The sequence below is a fragment of the Bombyx mori genome, chromosome 17 (genome assembly GCF_030269925.1).
Source record: "Bombyx mori chromosome 17, ASM3026992v2".
NCBI lineage: Eukaryota > Metazoa > Arthropoda > Insecta > Lepidoptera > Bombycidae > Bombyx > Bombyx mori.
The window spans coordinates 451,556-472,366 of record NC_085123.1 but is presented as its reverse complement, the minus strand read 5'-3'; the positions used below and the strand labels follow the sequence as shown (position 1 = coordinate 472,366).

Sequence of the window (20,811 nt, the reverse complement as noted above, 5' to 3'; positions counted from 1 at the left end):
GGCGACCTGAGGGGGTGAGGCCGCGCGGCGCGCTACCAGCACTCTAGCGCGCTGCCGTGGAGTGAATAGAGCGACCGGTCGACGGTGTATCGCGTCCCGACCCGGCAGGCTGGTTCTGGTCCAGCGGGGTATTCCGGGACACCAGCGGCACCGTCTGGGCGGCCCGACGGGCTGCCGTACCGAGACGGCCGACGTTTCAGAGCCTTCGATTCGCCTCGAAGGCTCCGTCGGCTGGGCGTCCTTGGGGTGAGCCGCGCCGTCTGGTTGTAGTGTTGACCGCGGTAGCCCCCCTACCTCATCCGGGTTCTGACCTCGGAGGGGATCGGACGTCGGGTGTAAGAGTGCAGAGGAGTCGTTTAGTGGGTGGGCTCTAAAATCCTTGGGCCCGCGGTCTGCTCACAACACCATGCAGATCGTTGAGTCTCACATACCCCGCGCGCCCCTTTTGCGCGGGGACCTCGTAGGAGGTTCGGCCCTCTACCCGAAAAAAAAAAAAAAAAAAAAAAAAAAAAGGCTGCGCCGTCTCAAGGTGGTGGTGTACGGCGTCAAGGTTGCTATGTAGGCCCCTGACATTGCTGAAATCCACATTAAATGTGGAATGGGGAGCCGCCTGTAAAACCGTTTTCTTTTTTTTCGACTTCATTAAGTTGTTATATTTCGGGAGAGTAGGATTAGGAGAGGTAGGATGTTAGAGGTGAGATCGAGGCAACACCTGAATGAAGCGCGGAACATAGTACGTGCTCGACCACGGGTTGCGTGAGAGACTGACGCAGGGCATGGAAGGGCCCCCAGTCCACTCTGCGTGCGATCGCCGGGATCCACTCCGGTCTCCGACTCCGGCACGACGACCGCACGGCAGAATTTTACACCGGTTGGCGGGACAGCTTCCCGGGGCGGAGTTTAGTAGAGACACCCGGGTTCAGGTCCCCTACTGACCGGCGGGCGGCAGCGGATACCGTTTCACTGGGTCTCCCTATACCCCCGTCAAACAATCACGCCCCGCGAGTTCGCACGCACGTCTGCTCCGCAAGTTCCAGGCGTAACCAAGACTCACCCCCAACAAGGAAGGGGAAAGGGAAGGGATAGAACTGGCTCTCCAACCCACACGCCGGAACACAGCTAGGCTATTTGGCGGCGGATTCTAGTTGGAGGGTGGTCGCCAGCCAGTCGGACTAAGTCCTACCACCGGTTATGTTTTCGGCTCCCGTTTAGCACCACCCAGGGGTCACTTGTAGGGAATCGCGGGTTAAACCTACGGAAGCGGGAAGCACCAACCCAACCAATGTCAGTTCGTTCTAGATGGCAGATGCTACAAAAGCTAACTCAAAGTTTTTGGCGTGTCTGGCATTTGGATTATCTTCATACATTACAGCAACGCGCTAAATGGTTTAAACAACACGGTAACGTTAAGCTGGGAGATATAGTTATGATCGTGGATCAAAACCTTCCACCGTTGGAATGGCGTATCGGCAGAATTAGCATAATTCATCCCGGTTCTGATGGCGTAGTACGGGTTGTCACTGTCCAAACAGCTCACGGTCTGCTGCGCCGACCAGTTACAAAGTTGTGTCCTTTGCCAATTCACGAAAACTTGTAACCTTTATAATTTACTTTATACTATTATCTAATTTAATATAATAGTTTATTTATTCACATAATTATTATTTTTATCTTAATTATTACTTTATTCTTAGCATATTATTATCTCTAATTCACTAGGTACCTTAGTTACCACAGCTTATTATCTTATTAAAATCTTTTGAAATCCTCCAATGATTTCAAGTGGGGGGAAATGTTGGGACTTCCTTTTCCTTATTCCTTCCTCAATCCCCTATCCACGCCATCTGTTGACACTACAAGAAAAACTACGCGCGTATGAAAATGGCGCGAAGTGTGTAAAAAAAAAAACTAAAAACATGGTGCCGGTGCAAAAACAATAAAATTGTGATTTGTTGATCAATCAGCACATATAACTCTCGCCAGTGAGAAAAATTGAATAGTGCATCAACGAAATACAGAGTGAGTCCTAAAATTTATCCTTTTTCCAGTCCCAAACATCTAAATTCAAAACAGATGTAAATCCATTATTTCAGGGTTGGAATGAGATAAAAAGATCAGTGTAACGCAGCGTCAAGGGTAAATCACCGCCACCCGCGAGTGACTTTTCGTGTCACGTCTCGGGTGACTGTAGGGCTGTGAGGGTAGTCGAAACTATATCAAGGCATTAGAAGCTGAAATATTTTCGATTTAAAAATTTTGTTGTTAGTGTACAAAGGACAACTGACAGAGATCATACTGTAAAAGCTACCGCAGACTATCTATAATAGGAACCATCTGGTTATTTTTATCGCGTTCAAATAAAGTCCGTCCTATACTTTCAAATATATTGTAGAGTTACTTGCCTGTCAGAAATAGGAAGAGTACTGGACTGCAGGGAATTCTGGACTGCACTGGCTTTACAATATACCTAATCCCCAAGTTAGGAATCTTCTTCTTCTTCTCCATCGCTCCCTCACTACTTAGGAACGAGACCAAGTTTCAGCTTGTCGACTGCTAGCCTCCATCGGTTCCAGTCAGTTGCCTGGTGTAGTGCAGCGCCAAGTGGTCCGCTGGTTTGCTCGGAGATCTGGTCGGACCAACGTTTGGGGCTCCGGCCTGTAGGACGTTTTCCTTCTACTTTTCCAGTGACCATCAGACGTTCCAAGTTATCTACACCTCTGCGGGCTGTAGATAGCTTGTAGGAATCAGAGGGATATTATGCTCAAAGTTTTGAATACAGTCTTCGTGGTCGCAACTAGTACGAAATGTAATTTTATTTAAATTATGTCCAAGACGAACGAGAACCTAACAAACTGTTACTATTACAAAGATGCTTGTTGCCGTATAGAAGGTCTGATTTTCTTTGGTCATCAGTTTGGAATTATGAATAAGCCTGGATAGGCGCAAAGGTCTTTTTTGTGGTTTTGTAACTATACTTGAGACCTTAGAACTTATATCTCAAGATGGGTGGCGCATTTATGTTGTAGATTTCTATGGGCCCCAGTAACCACTTAACACCAGGTGGGCTGTCAGCTCGTCCGCCCATCTAAGCAATAAAAAATAAAAAATGTGCCAAAAATCTAATTTTCAAATCAGGCCCGTGCTGAAATTGAGGTTTTTATAATACATGTTCAGTCTCAGACAGCCCTAGGTTGCTTTGTCACGTCGTTTCCACATTGAAAAGTTATTCTCCGTCGCACAGGCTATTGACTTCCCCATAAATATTCAGCAGGTAGCGGTGTACGAAGTGCTTCACCCCAATTACTATTATCGATTGGAAATCATGTTTTGTGGCATGACAAAGCTGAAGAGTCAATTTGGCCACAATATAGGTACTTTGGATTGATTAATGTCGTGTGAGCTATAAAATCGAATTGAGATCTAAGTTCTAAGATCTCAGTATAGTTACAACGGCTGCCCTACCCTTTAGACCGAAACGCATTACTGCTTCACGGCAGAAATAGGCAGGGTGATGGACCTACCCGCGCGGACTCATAAGAGGTCCTACCACCAGTAGGATTATACAGCGGCTTAACTGTAGGGACATGAGTGATGTCCAAGAGCGATAATATCCACTCACTTTCAGCTTAAGATCGCAAACTCGTCTATTTACAATGGAGATAAAAAAAAAACATTTAACCCACGATTTTATGTAGCTGTCTTCCTTCTAACAAGTCTCTTGGAGAATGTTAGGGCGTAGATTTGCTTATCAGGATATAAAGCTTCGTAAAGCCAAGTTATTATCACAAAGAATGTCACAAAAGCTTAATATTTTGTTTCAACTTATTGTCTAGTCTTCTTCGATTTTTTTATTAACTGGAAGTAATTACAATAAAACACTCCGAGAAAGGAAATCCAAATAATAATTGGCATTTCAACTTTTAGAAGTCATTAAGCGGAAACCGAAAAGTTGTACTCGGATACTTTAAGGACTTCTCTCGCAAAATGTAGCCGTGAAAAGATTTATATTTTCTGTCGCTTGGAATACATAGAATTGTTGTATGGTGCAAAATGTAGACGACTTGTTTTAAATTGTTAACTATAATTGATTTGTTTGAAAGGTGCTATAGAGTAGGTATTCTTAACTAATAATTTCTAAATAAAAAGGTCATTATTTCTAAATGAATACAGTGGAGGCCGATTTCGATTCTCGGTGTATATCTTTTAAAAATTCTGATTCAAACTTAAAATAAGCTATAACTATAGATTCATGCTTTGACACCGACATCTAGATTCGCTTGTAGCTTACACCACAATCATACAAACAAATATATAAACAAGCTTTAAAAACCGTACAACAGAGTTTATCCGCCAGGATTATCCGGTTTCAGTGTAACCGAGTTAAAGTCCGGATACGACTGTCCGGGGTACGACGGTTATCCGGTCCGCATCCGACTCTATATCGTGGGTCTAATGTATAAATCTGAGTCGGGGAAAGATATCTATTTTTTCCTCCTGTTAACCCGGTGCTTCGTAGTGTTTGTGGTTATATCAACTGCGGCAAATATAGTTACGATACTGGGAGTGCGTACAATGCACATATCGGCATTTATAGGATGAGTTGGTGAAATAAGATACCCCTTTTCCATTCCATTTCCAAGCTTTATCTTGGCTTCTGCATAATGCTCTATCACCCCCCGTGAAGTGATGCCCGAATTACCTAAAGCGGCAAAACACGCGGAGTGTTATAATGCACCGAATGATCATTTGAGACTACTTTTTTTAAAAGTGAAATACCTATATTATTAATAGAGCAGAAGTCAAATTCGACTAATTTCCGTTGTGCGAATGTTTTGTTATTCATGAATTCATAAATGAAAACATCACAACAGATGGAGGTTTTTTTAAGAATTCACAAATTCATCAGTGAATGAATTCGTAAATAAGCTAATCGCTGCACTGCTTACGTTCATTGGCGGCACGCGACACAAAACTTCCGTGAAGTGGTAACAAACTGGTAACAAAGTTTCAATTTCAAATTCAATTTCAAAAGACACGCTATTGGACCACGGAAGAACAAATATATAAACAATTACTTTTGAATCTCTTAGAATTATGTATTTGGTATAAGTAAAAAAAGAAATTTATGTATTTAATTAAAATATTCTGTGTGTAGTTGTGTTATGAATAAAAATAATCAGAAGAATACATGAGAGTTTTATTTGTGTCTGTCAAAACGAATTCCCAGCGCGTTTATCAGATCCCCTGGCCATCTTAACGATATGCGGCCTTGAAAAAAACAATTGGAGTCTTGCTGTACCCATAAACCCTCACTTATATGCTGTATATTAAAAGGAGAGCATGTAATCATTTGCAATTATATAAAAGAAACAAACCGCATAGAACGAGAACACCTTTATCTCACGTACGCCTGCCTATCCGGCCTCAAAATTATTATTCGGGTTCAAATTTCCTGTACTATTATTTGGGTTGTCAGCGAGACTTTATCATTTTCGTTTGTATGTATTACAAGAATTTACACCGCAATATACGTTTTTATGTTTATGGTTTTTTTATGAGGGTGGCCAGCTCACTCAGCTCAACCCACCTGGTGTTAAGTGGTTACTGAAGCCCACACACATCTACAATGTAAATGCGGCCACCCACCTTCAGATATGAGAGTTCTAAGATCTCAGCATAGTTACAACGGCTGCCTCACCCTTCAAACCGAAACGCATTACTGCTTCACACCAAAAATAGGCGAGGTGGTGGTACCTACTCTTGCGGACCCACAAGAGATCCTACCACCAGTAATTACGCAAATAATAATTTTGCGGGGTTGATTTTTATTACACGATGTTATTCCTTCACCGTGGAAGTCAATCGTGAACATTTGTTGAGTACATATTTCATTAGAAAAATTGGTACCTGCCTGCGGGATTCGAACACCGGTGCATCGCTCGATACGAATGACAAACGACGTCTTATACATTAGGCTACGACGACATTCCCTTTTTCAAGGATTGTATATTTATCACCAGCTCAAAATGACATTTTGCATCGTATATTTTTGTGAACAATCTGTGCTCAGTAATGAAAGGTGCCAGAAGCGAGATGAAGACGTGGCAGCTGTGTACTGCAGAGAATAGCGATGAGGAAGAAGGATATACGTGTTCGATAACTTATTTTACGGATTTGGTGGGCAGCCGAGACAGCGGTCAACCTGGTTATGTGGTATCGTGGGCTTGTACACATTACCAATATCTTTTGAAAATTGCTTGAGCTAATACCAAAAACATTCCACTAATGTTATGAACACTTAGTACACTAACTCATCTAGTACTAGTCTATAAGATACTGTAACAACATCTGCATATACATAAAAGGTAGCTGCGAAAAACGAGATAGCAGTAGCATCCTTAGTTAGCCCGTTCACAGGCTGAGATTCTGCACCGAAGAATCATGACTATAAATCTCTCACCTCAGAATAACACCTTTTATCCCCAATGTATTGCGCGCGACGAACCACGGAACGTATGTACATATGGGCGCAAGTGCCTCTATTGGCAATAATTAACATAATATTGTTACGCGCTGGGGTTCGGGATAAATAAAATTCTACCGAAGAACAAATTAAAAACTGTATTCAACACTTAGAACACTTAAAACACTTTAAAATTCTCAATTCGCTTCTTCGCTTCAGGGGATCCGTTCGCTGTTTCGCTTCGTGTAGATCCGATTACTAACTGACTGCGTGACGTCCATGCAACGCTTTCATAGCCGATAGAATTATCGAGAATATTCCACAAAAGTCGAGTTTTGTGTTTCTGTTATCTGACAATAGGTGGCGTTGTACTTCTCGAGCGTTCTAGATGTTACTAGATCCTTCTATATTCGTTCGGCTATTCGGCGATAGATGTCGTTACTCTTAGCGGTGTAACAATATAATTATATAGTTTAATTTATTCTATATCATTATTAGCAAAATGAAACTGTTATTCTACCTTAATATTTAGTAGACACTGTTTTAATGTAAAAATGTACAGAATGTGTTTAATGTTTTTATTATTGTTGAAAAACACAAATGAATGTATATACAATCAAATTAATAAAGCATAAATATTGATAATAAATTATGTTATAATTAACATTAATAATTTGATTAAGTATTGTAATTGTTATGCAAATCATGTTGTTGGCGCCATCTATTCGTACTATTAGGCTGGACAATAATAATGTTAGTGTATATTGGTTAAAAGTTATTTATGTAAAATAAATTAATGCCAGAGTCATGTAAAAATCACTACAACATTTATTGTAAATATTAAGCTACATTTTATGAGTTGTTTCACAGTAATTCCATATGTTTTTATAAAAGAAGTTGTAGTCGCTATAACCATCAAAAAATGGCCAATTGTGTAAAAACTAAGACGTGGCTTTTTGTAATAAACAAGTAATGCTAATGTTTAATAGAATTGTATTGTACTTTCATTGTAATAGATCTTATGTGTGAAAACCCTGGCGTAATGCCGACATACATATTATATATGTGTAAGCTAAAATAACTAGTATAAGATTAATAGGGCACTATGGGAAACGTTCTGAGATAAACCGATTTTTATTTGTCGTCGCGTCGATAAAATTTCATTGAGTGTATGACATTATCTTTTTATGGGACACGAAATAATGTAGCATCAAAATTTCAGGGATGTCTGAAGCGCGAAAGTTTGTTGAAGTGAACATCTTATCTTTTTGTATATTGTCCGACAGTTAGTCACAGAAAACGGGTCCGTTGCACGATAATCCTCACCTCATTTTCTGATCAGGCTTTTCTTAATTCTGCTCTTTAGCAGAATTTTCCTGGACTTTTCCTGTCTACAGTGTTGGAAGAAAAACGCCTCCCACGGACCAGCACGTGATCGTTATCTTGCTTCTTGGTACAATGTAATTTAGGATTAAACCTAATAGATGTAACAATGAAGTCTGTAACAGCAACAAGACGCTTCCAATAGAAATTTCTACATGGCAGTCACATATGTACATGGCACACTGTCTACATTCTACAACATAAGTGTAATACCTTGAGAAACGATATGATTAAAACTAATTTTACGTTTTAATGTTCCATTTTTTTACTATGTCATCCGTGCCCACGAAAACTATAAACTATGCGAAACGTCGGGAATAACATAATGACATTAAAAAAACGGGAGATTCAGTCGTAAGAGTGGTTTTAATTATTTCTGCGACGCGCGGAAACCGAAGTAAATACTGAGATAAAATGCTATACATAGAAACTATGATTTAGTATTAACGTGTTAATAAAAAGATATTTCGTTAAACATAACGTAAAAGAATCATTAACATCATGTCGACAGAAACGTTCACATAAAGTTATTACATATTTACTCACATTTACTTGTATAACAACACAATAATAATGTAAAGATGTCGTAAAATTATGGCAGAAAATTTGTAACATATTAAGGTTTCCTCGTATACTCTGCAGCGCACAATATTTAATTTCGGTTGTCGTACGGGAATTATTACAGATTGTTAATTATTGTTTATTTTGGCTTCGTGTCGAGGGGTATATGTACATTACGGGCTTCGCGAGCCCTTTAAACACCTGCCCTTCCTGCCGTTTTCATTAATAAAAAAAGCTTGCAAATTACTTTTAAAACAAAAGATAATTCGGATGAAAAAAAAGGCTTTATAAAGTATTAATAATGATTCAAACTTTTATTGAAGCATTTTGAAGATCAATTAAAAGTTATTTGTTAGTAATTGTTACAGAACTTCGATGATTTAAATATCGTTAAAAAACGGAAATTTTCTTTTTCTCGGTAACACAAAGGGATGCTTTTCAACAAAGATATTAGAAATGTTTGAATACAAAATTACTTTTTGGTAATTATTATTCTTTTTTTGACGATGAAGCAATCGATGCAGTCTGTTAGATCTGAGAGTCATTTATTTTATTGGTGAAGTGGAGAGCTATTATCGTAGTTTCTATGCCTCACATGCTACCAAACCCTTTGCCCACCCAGAGAATGATCACCGAGCCCCCTTAGTTCGCCACTATACGGAAGACATACCCGACCCGAGAGGAGATAAGGGCTGACTTCCACGGTGAAGGAATAACATCGTGTAATAAAAATCAAACCCGAAAAATTATAATTTGTGTAATTACTGGTGGTAGGACCTCTTGTGAGTCCGCGCGGTTAGGTACCATCACCCTGCCTATTTCTGCCGTGAAGCAGTAATGCGTTTCGGTTTGAAGGGTAGGGCAGCCGTTGTAAGTATACTTGAGACCTTAGAACTTATATCTCAAGGTGGGTGGCGCATTTACGTTGTAGATGTCTATGGGCTCCAGTAACCTCCTAACACCAGGTGGGCTGTGAGCTCGTCCACCAATATAAGCAATAAATAAAAAATTAGGGTGAGTTCAATGCCGCGACGCGACTTGTTGGTCTGGGACTGAATCTGGACAAGACTAAGGTCATGTTCAACGACCATATCATTCCTGGACCTGATAGTAGGGTACCTCATAAGCCCGTCAGGATAGATACCACCAGCCTGCCTATTTCTGCCGTGAAGCAATAATGCATTTTGCTTTAAAGGTTGTACTGTTAAATTGAGACTTTAGAACTCTTGTCTCAAGGTGGATGGTCGGCATTTATATTATTGATATCTAACCACTACGATAACCATTTAACACCAGGGGAGTCATGACCTCATGCGTCTAAGCAATATTATAAAAAGTATTATTATATAAAATTGCATGGCGTGCAAGCTGTTTAGACATCAAACATCGGATATAGTTCACATTCTGAATCTAAAAATATTTTACATAAATATAAATCAATATTCTATTAGGTCAGCCATTAAAGGTAAAAGGGTTGTCCCTACTCGTAACGTCTCGAAGGGGTTTCTTTGTTAGCACTGGACGTGTGTAGTCAAGCTTTATTGGACTCTTTTGTATTGTATTGAAAGACCTTGATTTGAAATAAAATTTATATATTTTTGTGATTTAGTTACGTTTTGTGTATATTTTTGGGGATTGATGAGCAGATCAGCTGGGCATTAGGTTGGCTGCAAAGCACACCTGGGTTATGTGCCGTACAGATGTCCAGAGACCACACCGTACCATTGTGAGACGCGAGACAGTCTCAACAGATCTTCTGTTATACCGGCTGTCTTGCTTTCCAAAAAGAGAATCTGTGACTAGTCTCCAGTTGAAATAGGTAACAATATATCCTATTCTTTGGTATATCGTAAAAGCTCACGGGATGTCGTGTCACCTGATGTGGAATTTAGATTTCAATATCGCGGGGCTAGGGGCGCCTGCGAGCACAAGCTGGATCGTAAAATATTGTATCGTCTACGGCAGTAAAAAAAGGAAGAGTTGTTTCTTCACGTACGTTTTAGAAGATTTTAATAATTCACTAAAAATAACACTGCCGTTAAAACTTAAAACAAAAATGATGTAGGTAGCACTTAGCAAAGGTAAATGTGATAAGAATAAGACTTAGGATTTTATGTTCGATTTCTTTTGCTTAGGCGACGAACGACTAATAAAAAAAAAACGATGAAATTTCCGTCTTAAGGAAAAATGGAGTAGAAATTAATTATGAAGTAATAATTAGATTACATAATATTTCTTGAGAAGAGTTTTACAAAATATATTTTTTTTTTGCTCATTCTTTGATGTCTCTTCAATTATGTCCTGAATGTTTTAGAAAGAATAAAAATATAATTTCAGACTCAAAACGTCTACTGTTTATTTAATTTCGCTGTTTTTATTTTATTATACCTTGTTATTTCTCCATCCGGGAACACATTTGAAGTCCATAATTGTACATTTAGTTTTTTATTGTATAATCTACGGTTACCGTTAGTGACGTCAGAAATATTAATTTAAATCTAAGATATTTATTGTCTACATAGATGACGTACAATTTGATTGGATTAGATTGTTGGACGAGCTCATAACTCACCCGGTGTGAAGTGGCCACTGCAGCCCATAGACATCAACATCAGACATGAGTTCTATGTCTGTGTTTTAACAGTGCAACGATTACCTCACTCTTTAAGCCGAAATGCAGTATTGCTTCACGGCAAGAACAGGCAGGGTGGTGGTACCTACCCGTGCGGACTCACAAGATGCCTTATGACCAATTTATTAGTTATTTAAAACACATCGTCGTGGCGATAGTCACGAAGTCGTCGTGGCCTAAAGGATAAGACGTCCGGTGCATTCGTGTTGAGCGATGCACCGGCGTTCGAATCCCAGGCGGGTACCAATTTTGCTAATGAAATACGTACTCAAAAAATGTTCACGATTGACTTCCACGGCGAAGGAATAACATCGTGTAATAAAAATCAAACCTGCAAAATTATAATTTGCGTAATTGGCGGTAGGACCTCTTCTGAGTCCGTGCGAGTAGGTACCACCACCCTGCCTATTTCTGCCGTGAAGCAGTAGCACGTGACACTTATTTGCCAGAGTGGACGTAGCTCATCCCTGTTTTTAATACTACGCTGTATGGTACTCCAGCTGACGCCCCACACGACGCCGCTCAGATATGCGATGATATGATAGCAAAGCGTACGGTTTCATCAAAGGCGCGGTAATTACGGGAAAACATTAATATTCCTATATATTAATCATCGCCGGTTTTAATATTGGATCGCTAAGTAATTAATATCTTATAAATCATTGTTGTTATCGTTCCAAAACGAGTGTCTCATGGTTGATTGACATCTGGAGCGGCGCCAGTCAGCTCACGTGCCACACTCATTTGATGTGATTCATAATTAACTAATTATGACCATTGGTTTATCGTTTCATCGTGGATGTGGATATGCCGTCGGAGAATGGACGCTTGGTTGACAAAGCAATTGTGTGTGTAGTTTTCATATGCCATCCCACAGCGCTGGCCTACCCATTGAGCTTAATAAGGTGCTTAATATTTCCTTTTTTTATTTTATTGCTTAGATGAGTGGACGCGCTCATAACCCACCTGATGTTAAGTGGTTACTGGAGCCCATAGACATCTACAACGTAAATGCTCTCCCACCTTGAGATATAAGTTCTAAGGTCTCAGTATAGTTAGAACGGCTGCCCCACCCTTCAAACCGAAACGCATTACTGTTTCACGGCAGAAATAGGCAAGGCAGTGGTACCTACCCGACCGGACTCACAAGAGGTCCTATCACCAGTAATTATGCAAATTATATTATAATTTTGCGGGTTTGATTTTTATAACACGATGTTATTTCTCACCGTGGAAGTCAATCGTGAACATTTGGTAAGTATAGTTACGTATTTCATTAGAAAAATTGGTACCCGCCTGTGGGATTCGAACATCGGTCCATCGCTAGATACGAATGCACTGAATATCTTATCCTTTAGGCCACGACGGCTTATTTTCATATATAGAGCAGAAACGTGGACGATGCATCAACAGTGTCGTAAAAAGATTGGCGCCCTTGAGATGTGGTACTGGAGACGCTTGCTGCGGATAAAATGGACTGCTCACCGCACCAATGTATCCATCCTCAAAGAGCTCCAAATCAACCAAAGGGTTTCGTCGATTGTGCAATTGCGAATCCTTAATATTATGTTTGCACACATCATCCGTAATGAAAGCTCATTGGAACGATTAGTGGTTCAAAGAAGAGTAAAACGGTCAACGCCCTCGCGGCCGATCACCCACAAGGTGGACAGACTTGATTAAGTCATCTACTAAGTGTTCCCTTACTGAATGTACACGTACCGCCACAAATAGAAAGAGATGGACAAGTCTCTCAAAAGTGTACGACTAGGAGTGTACGACTGAGGAGACGCACTAAAAGAAGCTAAAAAATCTGTCTAGCTTATTAGCTTGGGGCTCCTCAGGTTAGAACCCCGAGAGCTCACCTTCTCACCCGGTTACGCTGGCATAGCTCTGTTAGGTTACTAGTTTAGGTAGGGAAAAAATTAGCTTGGGGCCTCTGAATTAGGAAGTCTATTTATTTACTTGTATGTAGGTCCGCTTTAGGGTCAACCCATAGTATGATATCATGATTACATCTGATGTTTGGAAGGCGTTCACAAAACGCAGACATGCTGGTGAGTAATAATATAGTTACCCTTAACATAATAGTTTAATTATTGATTTTTATTGCAGCTGTTATATGATATGATTAAAAATTCGTTGTCGCTAATTTTATCAGGTATGATGCTCAAGAAATGGTAGCACACTTATAACCTATATTTTGTTGAGAAAATGATGTATTGATGGGTTTCAATGAAAACAAAGAAATATATATTTTTACGCCGGTAAGAGTAACGCCATCTATCGCCGAATAGTCGAACGAATATCGAAGGGTCTAGTAGCATCTACAATGCCATCTATTGTCAGATAGCGGAAACACAATACTCGACTTCTCGATAATTCCAGGGATATGGTATCGGATATAAAAGCGTTGTAGAGATGGCTCGCAGTCAGTCAGTAATGGGAACTACTCGAAGCGAAGCAGTGAACGGATCACTTGAAGCGAAGCGGAATAATTGAATTGAGTATTTGAAAGTGTTAGTGAAGTGTTTTAAGTGTTCTAAGTGATAATACAGTCTTAATTTACACTTCGGTAGAATTTTTTATTTATCCCGAACCCCAGCGCATAACAATATTTATACGTGCCCAATTTCTTTTTTTTAATTTTTTTTTTTTTTTCTTTTTTTTTTTTTATTGCTTAGATGTGTGGACGAGCTCACAGCCCACCTGGTGTTAAGTGGTTACTGGAGCCTATAGACATCTACAGCGTAAATGCGCCACACACCTTGAGATATAAGTTCTAAGATCTTAGTATAGTTCGGCTGCCCCACCCTTCAAACCGAACGGCTGCCCCACCCTTCAAACCGAAACGCATTATTGCTTCACGGCAGAAATAGGCGGGGCGGTGGTACCTACCCGTGCGGACTCACAAGAGGTCCTACCAGCAGTAAAAAACTTCGAACCAAACACGAACGGTACAAACAAGAATAGCGAAATAAAAACAAAACGGAATATGTTGAAATCATAATGAGCTATAATTTTACATTAATAAGTGTAACGAAACTTTCTGGATTCACGAAAACAAGGAAATTTGTCGAGAGGCGTTCGAGAACAACAAATATCTATCATTAATGAAATACTGGCGATGTGGATGGAATTCATTGCCAAAAACATATTCAGTACCGTTGGAACGAAAAAGCAACATTTACTGGTGGTAGGACCTCATGTGAGTCCGCACGGGTAGGTTTTTTTTTTATTTTTTTTTCCTACCTATGCTGATAGCCTTGAGAGGCTATTTCAGCTTCGCCCTAACGTTTGTAGGTGAGCTCGCGGGGCTCAACCGGAGAGTTGCTAACACTGACCCTAGCAAGAGCAGTGCTTCGCAGAATCTACCACCGGATCGGAAACGCGACCCACTGAGAAGATCCGGCGAGAAACTCAGTGGGCTGTGTCTATGGGTTAGTTCGCTCGTCGAGCCCTTCGTCGCAAGCGACGGGTTCGACGAGGACGGTGACCGGTGCTTGTGGTGCCTAAAAGCACCGTTAATGGATCAGGGGATCCGTAATGACGTGCTTTGGGCGACGTCGACGGTTTACCATTCGGTCTACTGGGTCGGGTATGTAATTTCCAGCGGCTACGATGAGAGGGTTCTCATGTCGTGCCGCCTTCTCAAAATGGCGCAGCGATGCCGACTGTAGATACTTACTAAATGAGTCGAGCTCCAGGTCATCGTGGAGATCCACATTCCTAAGGAACCATGGCGCTCCGACGGCTATCCTGCAGAATCGTGATTGAATAACCTGAAGGGATTCCAAGTGGGTGCGGGCTGCGTGAGCGAACACTACGCTTGCATACGTCATGACGGGGCGTATACAAGTTTTGTAGAGAGTTACCTTATTGCGGAGGAACAGTTTGCTTCGACTACAAAGCATTGGATAGAGTCGTCCTAGTATAAACGCGGCGCGGTCGCGTACCGTTTTTATATGGGGACGGAATGTCATCCCTCTGTCGAGGGTGACGCCTAAATATTTGACCTTCGAGACCCACGGTATGGGCTGGCCAAAGAGAGTGATGGGACTAACGGCGGAGGTGTTTGCGCGCCTACTACGGAGTGGGATGCTCGAAGTGATGTTCGGAGGACCCCTTTTGAAGAGCACCGCTGCGCTTTTCGTGGGGTTGATGTCAATTCGCCACTTCCGGAACCACTGTCCCATGGTGGCTACTGCGATCTGGAGTCGCTGATGAAGCAGCGACATCTTCCTACACGAGTAGTAGATAGCCGTGTCATCGGCGAAGAGCGCTAGATTGGTCTCCGGAGACCGGGGTATATCATTGATATACAAACTAAATAATAACGGGGAGAGCGCGGAGCCTTGCGGGACTCCGGCAGTCAGTTCACGGGGACGAGAACGAGTTCCCTCTACTCGATATCGAAACGAACGGTTCGACAAGAAGTCTCGTATGATGAGCACGAGTCTGTCTGGCACTCCCATGTTGTACAGTTTATAAATTAAACCGTTGTGCCAGACTTTGTCGAACGCCTTCGCGATGTCGAAGAAGAGGGCGCCGGTCGGGATTTGTTTACGCCTATTTAGTCCTATCAGGATGTGCTCCGTGAGGCGGTGCACTTGTTGTACGCACGAGTGTTTAGAGCGGAATCCGAACTGTTCGTCTATGAGAATTTTGTTCGCGGTAACAAAATCCCAGAGGCGTTTCCTAAGGAGCCGTTCGTAAATTTTTCCTATCGTCGGGAGGAGACTAATCGGACGGTAACTAGAAGTTTCGTTAGACGGTTTGCTCCCGGTCGCAGACGGGACCCACAGCACCCAATCTGCGTGCTGTGGGTCTCGTCTGCGGAGGAGATGCTGGACTCCTACCGGGCGCGTCCGTAGGTGGCGGATAACGGGATCCTCTGGGCGACATTCCCAGAGGTATCGTCCGATCTTTTTCGTTGCAAGGATTCTTAGGTTTAGGTCCTAGGCTTAGGATTAGGTTTAGATGTAGGTTAAGGTCCTAGGTTTAGGATTAGGTTAAGGTTTAGGTTTAGGATAGTTTAGTTAGGCTTTGCAACGAAAGAGATCGGATGACGCGGACCAAATCAGCACTAGGAGGAGCGGAAGGCCTGCGCCCTCCACACTTTTCACCAAGTGAAGAGTGCTCCTTCTGGAGAGCGCATTTTCCGATGGCACTGGTTCGCCGGCGTGCCGTGAGCGGTGGCACCCTGTGCCCCGTTATCGAGGAGTGAGCCGGAGTTGCATTTCTGCGACTGCTGGCCGCTGGTTGCCATGTCCCCGGCTTCGGCTACAGGGGAGAGCCCCTCAGATATGAGGGGTACCGGTTCACCGGCGTGGCTCCGTGGTTGCTCGTATCGAGCGTCGGGCGGTTGTCTACTGAGTTGCCCTGTGCACTCGGTAGACTGCCGGCAACCCGTAATCCCCACTATGTGGGGGACGGTGGCCGCTGCCGCAAGGCACGGGGCCGCGAGGACGCAAACCTCTATAAAAAATACCCCAATCCCAAGCTCTGATGCCCGGTGAGGGGATGAATGGCTGGAGGGAGTCCAGTCCCAAGGGCATCACCCGATCCCAGGGGACCTCACCCCTGGTTAAATAATAAAGGAAAAAATATGAAATGGACAGTTGTCAAGAGATAGTACCCCAGGAGGGTACCTCCCGCTTGGCGGGAGGAGAATCCCTCCGTGCCTCTGAGCAATCGGAGGCACGCTGCCCCTCGTATTCTGGGGGGGGCAACAACTGCCACGAAGAAGAGGGCGGTAGCACGAGCCGCGAAAGGGAGAGAGTCCTATTCGTGCACCCCGAACGCTGCGACAGTGCGCTCTCACTGCGCTCGGCGCGAAGCTCTGCAAGGGGCTGCGCTTCGAGCGGTCGAGAGTCGCCACTGTTTGCCCGGGATAGTACCGGACGATTTGTGAGCCGGAACAAGGCTGATCCGAAGACTCGGAGGAAGCGGAAGACGGTCAAACGACCAGTGACTCCCGCTCTCTCCGACTCCTCGGAGATTGAGCTCGCGCCTGCCAAATTTTTGGCAGTCGAGGATGGGCCGGCGGATGCTACAGGATCATCTGCCAAAGAACGCGGTCGACAAGATCTTACGGTGACCTACGGAGAACCGGCTGTCACCACCTCGGTGCGGACCGGAGCCTTCCGCCGTAAAGAAGCTGGTCTGGTGAGAGAAGGCGAGGTCGAGCGACTAACCCGCTCCCTCACAGAAGTGGACACAATGGACCCGCGGAAGGCGGTTGAAATTTCGCTGGAAATTGTTTCCATGGTGGCGGCCAAATCAGGCTCCCTGAAGGGCACGTACGTGCGGGCCCTGAAGTGCGTGGCTACCGCCGTGGAGAAGCTATTGGACGAGTTTCTACGACGCACTAGTACGGAGGAAGTAACCTGTCTGCGGTCGCAGCTGGAGCGACTGTTAGCAGAAAACTCAGAGCTTCGAGCTGAGGGCGTGCGGGTGCGGGAAGAGATGGCCGAAATGCGTGCATCCCTTGACGGTTTATTGGGACAGCAGGGTAGATTAGCCTCTCCGTCGCCCCCGTCTCCATCAAATGAAAGAGCGGAAAATGAGAAGGACAAGGAAATAGAGGAACTAAAGAGACGAATAGCAATCCTCGAGGCCCGCGCCTCCAAGGTTGAACGCGCAAGACCTCCGCTGGCGCACGAGCGCCAGGCGCCTGCGCCGTCACCGTGCGACGCCTTAGCTGCACTGTCACGCACAAGGGCTGCAGGTACCAGGGTGGGTGCGGCACCTTCGGCACGCGCGTCCACCAAAGTGGCCGCGTCAAACAAGCCCGTTGGACGGCGAATGGCGGTCCAGCCCGTGAGGCCTCAGGCTGATGCTTCTGCCCCGCTCCAGCCTGCGAAGGCGGGGCCTGGCAGAAGCCGCAAGAATACAAAGGGGTGTGTGAATGCCGCCCAGCCGGCGCAACGCCCACAGCCCCGTCCACTACCTCCAGCCCCGTCCAATATGGAAGCAGCCTGGACAACGGTAGTGAAACGCGGTCGAAGGAGGGCGCTAGACGTTCCTAACCCCCGTCCCGTCCCGACGGTCAACGCTCCCCAGGTAATGGGTCGAGCAATGACTGAGGGAAAGAGAAAGGGAGGGCGCAAGGCAAGGAAACCGCGCGCCCCGCGGTCGGCGGCTGTCGTATTGGAGCTGCTGCCGGCTGCCAAGGAAAAGGGCCTCACCTATGGGGAGGTGATGGCCCGGGCGCGCGTTAGCGTCGACGTGGATGCCATGGGCGTGGAGGGTGGCCTCCGAGTCCGGCACACCGCCAATGGGGCCCGGTTGCTGGAGTGTCCTGGTGCCAACACCAGCGCGGTCGCGGACAGGGTAGCAGCCCGGCTCCGCGAAATCCTGCCGGACCCAGAAGTGGTGCGTATAGACAGGCCCGTCAAGATGGCGGAAGTCAAAGTGACGGGCCTGGATGAATGCGCCACTAAGGAGGAAGTTGCCGCCGCCATTGCATCGCAGGGCAATTGCGCCCTTACGCAGGTAAAGGTAGGAGAGCTGCGAAGCTCTTACTCTGGAGCCTTCACTGTGTGGGCGCGTTGCCCTATGCAGGCAGCCACACTACTGGCTACGCCTCCACAAGGTCGGCCCGCCGACTCACCAGGGAGGCTACGCGTAGGCTGGGTGATAGCCCACGTGCAGCTACAGAAGGCCCGCCCCTGGCGATGCCTCAGGTGTTTCGGCACCGGGCACGGCCTCGCCAGGTGCCCGTCGGCTGTGGACCGCAGCGGTCTTTGTTTCCGCTGCGGCCAACCCGGTCACAAGGCGGGCTCCTGCACAGCCGCCGCACCGCACTGCGTGCTATGCGACGCGGCGAAGCGGCGGGCCGATCATCGGGCCGGGGGCCCGTCCTGTCTTTCCGCACCCTCCTCCACAAAGAGGAGGCGTGGCGGAAAAAAGAAGAAAAATATAGAGGAAGGGCCGGCTGCCTGTGATACAGTCGGCCGGTCAGTTCTCGCCGCGGCCGTCGGGCCGCAAGGCGGGACGGAAGACGAGGGAGCGATGGACGTGACACCTCAATAATGGATCACGTCCATCGCTTCCTTCAAGCGAACGTGAACCACTCCGCCAGGGCGCAGGATCTCCTCGTCCACACCATGGCGGAGTGGTTCATCGACATCGCGATCGTTGCGGAGCCATACTTCGTACCTCCCGACCGGGAGGATTCCTGGGCCGGAGATGTTGATGGCTCCGTGGCGATCGTGATGCGACAGTCTGCGGCGTTACCCCCCCTTGGAATGGTGGCCAGGGGATCCGGGTACGTCGTCGTTAGGGTCAACGAAACCGTCGTGATCGGGGTGTACTTCTCTCCGAACAGGAGTCTCGCTGAGTTCGAGCGGTTCCTGGGCGGGCTCGAGGCGTTGGTTCATCGCTTCGAGTCTTGCCCGGTGATACTGGCGGGGGACCTCAACGCTAAATGTACGGCGTGGGGTTGTCCCCGCACGGACTCGCGCGGCGAGTTCCTGTCGGAGTGGGCTTTCGCGACCGGCCTCTGTCTTCTGAACAGAGGTTCGGTCGCGACCTGCGTGCGGTGGAACGGGGAATCACACGTGGACGTGTCGTTCGCGTCTCCGTCCGCCGCACGCCGTGTCCGTGGCTGGCGTGTTCTCGAGGGGGCGGAGACGCTCTCGGACCATCGGTTCGTCCGATTTGAGCTCTCCGTTTCCACCTTGTTGAACGCGCCGGACGAAGACGCCCGCGGCGAGGAGGAGCTCCCGCGTAGTGCTCCCCGATCATTCCCGCGATGGGCACTGAAGCGCCTGAACAAGGTGCTTGCGGTGGAGGCGGCCACAGTGGCCGCGTGGGCGCCGATGCCCGCGCGTCTAGTGGACGTGGAGTTGGAGGCCGAATGGTTCCGGGGTACGATGCGTCGCGTCTGCGATGCTGCGATGCCCCGGGTCAGCGGTCGCGCTCCGCGTGGCGGTGCGTATTGGTGGACGCCCGAGATCGCGCTCCTCCGAGAGGAGTGCGTGCGGGCGCGCCGCCGAAGCGCCCGCCACCGCCGTCGCCGCCTTCGCGATGCGGATTTCGCAGAGGTGGCGACCCGCCTGCATGCCGACTGCCGTCAGAAGCAGGAGGCACTGCGGCGGGCCATCGGCGAGGCCAAGTCTCAGAGCATGAAGACGCTCCTGGAGACGCTTGACCAAGATCCTTGGGGGCGCCCGTACCAAACGGTCCGCAAGAAATTGCGGCCGTGGGCGCTCCCGGTGACGGAACGTCTCCAGCCTCAGCAGCTGCGGGAGATTGTCTCCGGGCTGTTCCCGCGGATGGAGAGGGGCTTCGAGCCCCCTTCCATGGGCGCGCCACCACGCAGTAGCGTGAGCGGTGATTCCCCTGCTGAGGTGGTCCCTCCGAGCATCTCGGAGGAGGAGATTCGTGCGGCCGTGTCGAGGATGCGGAGGAAGGACGCGGCCCCCGGCCCTGACGGTGTTCACGGCCGGGTCTGGGATTTGGCCTTCGGTGCCCTTGGGGACCGACTCGTGCGGCTCTATGAAGCCTGCCTCGAGTCGGGACGGTTTCCGAAGCAGTGGAAGACGGGCAGACTTGTTCTGCTAAGGAAAGAGGGACGCCCCGCGGACTCACCTGCGGGATATCGTCCCATCGTGCTGCTGGACGAGGCGGGAAAATTGCTCGAGCGGGTGGTGGCCGCCCGCATCGTCCAGCATCTGGCGGAGGTGGGACCCGATCTGTCAGCGGAGCAGTTCGGATTCAGGGAGGGCCGCTCGACCATCGACGCGGTGATGCGCGTGCGTGCCCT

The 20,811-nt window shown here is 46.4% G+C and overlaps 1 protein-coding gene across 1 annotated transcript in view; it reads left to right on the top strand.

The window, feature by feature from the left end:
• The first annotated feature begins 539 nt into the window (after positions 1–539).
• LOC105841771 (ESF1 homolog) overlaps positions 540–20,811 on the top strand; it is a 56,684-nt gene continuing 36,412 nt past the window's right edge. The window contains exon 1 of the mRNA XM_062673234.1: positions 540–2,019. The gene's annotated coding sequence lies outside the window, so the exon portion shown is untranslated. The remainder of the gene's footprint in view (positions 2,020–20,811) is intronic.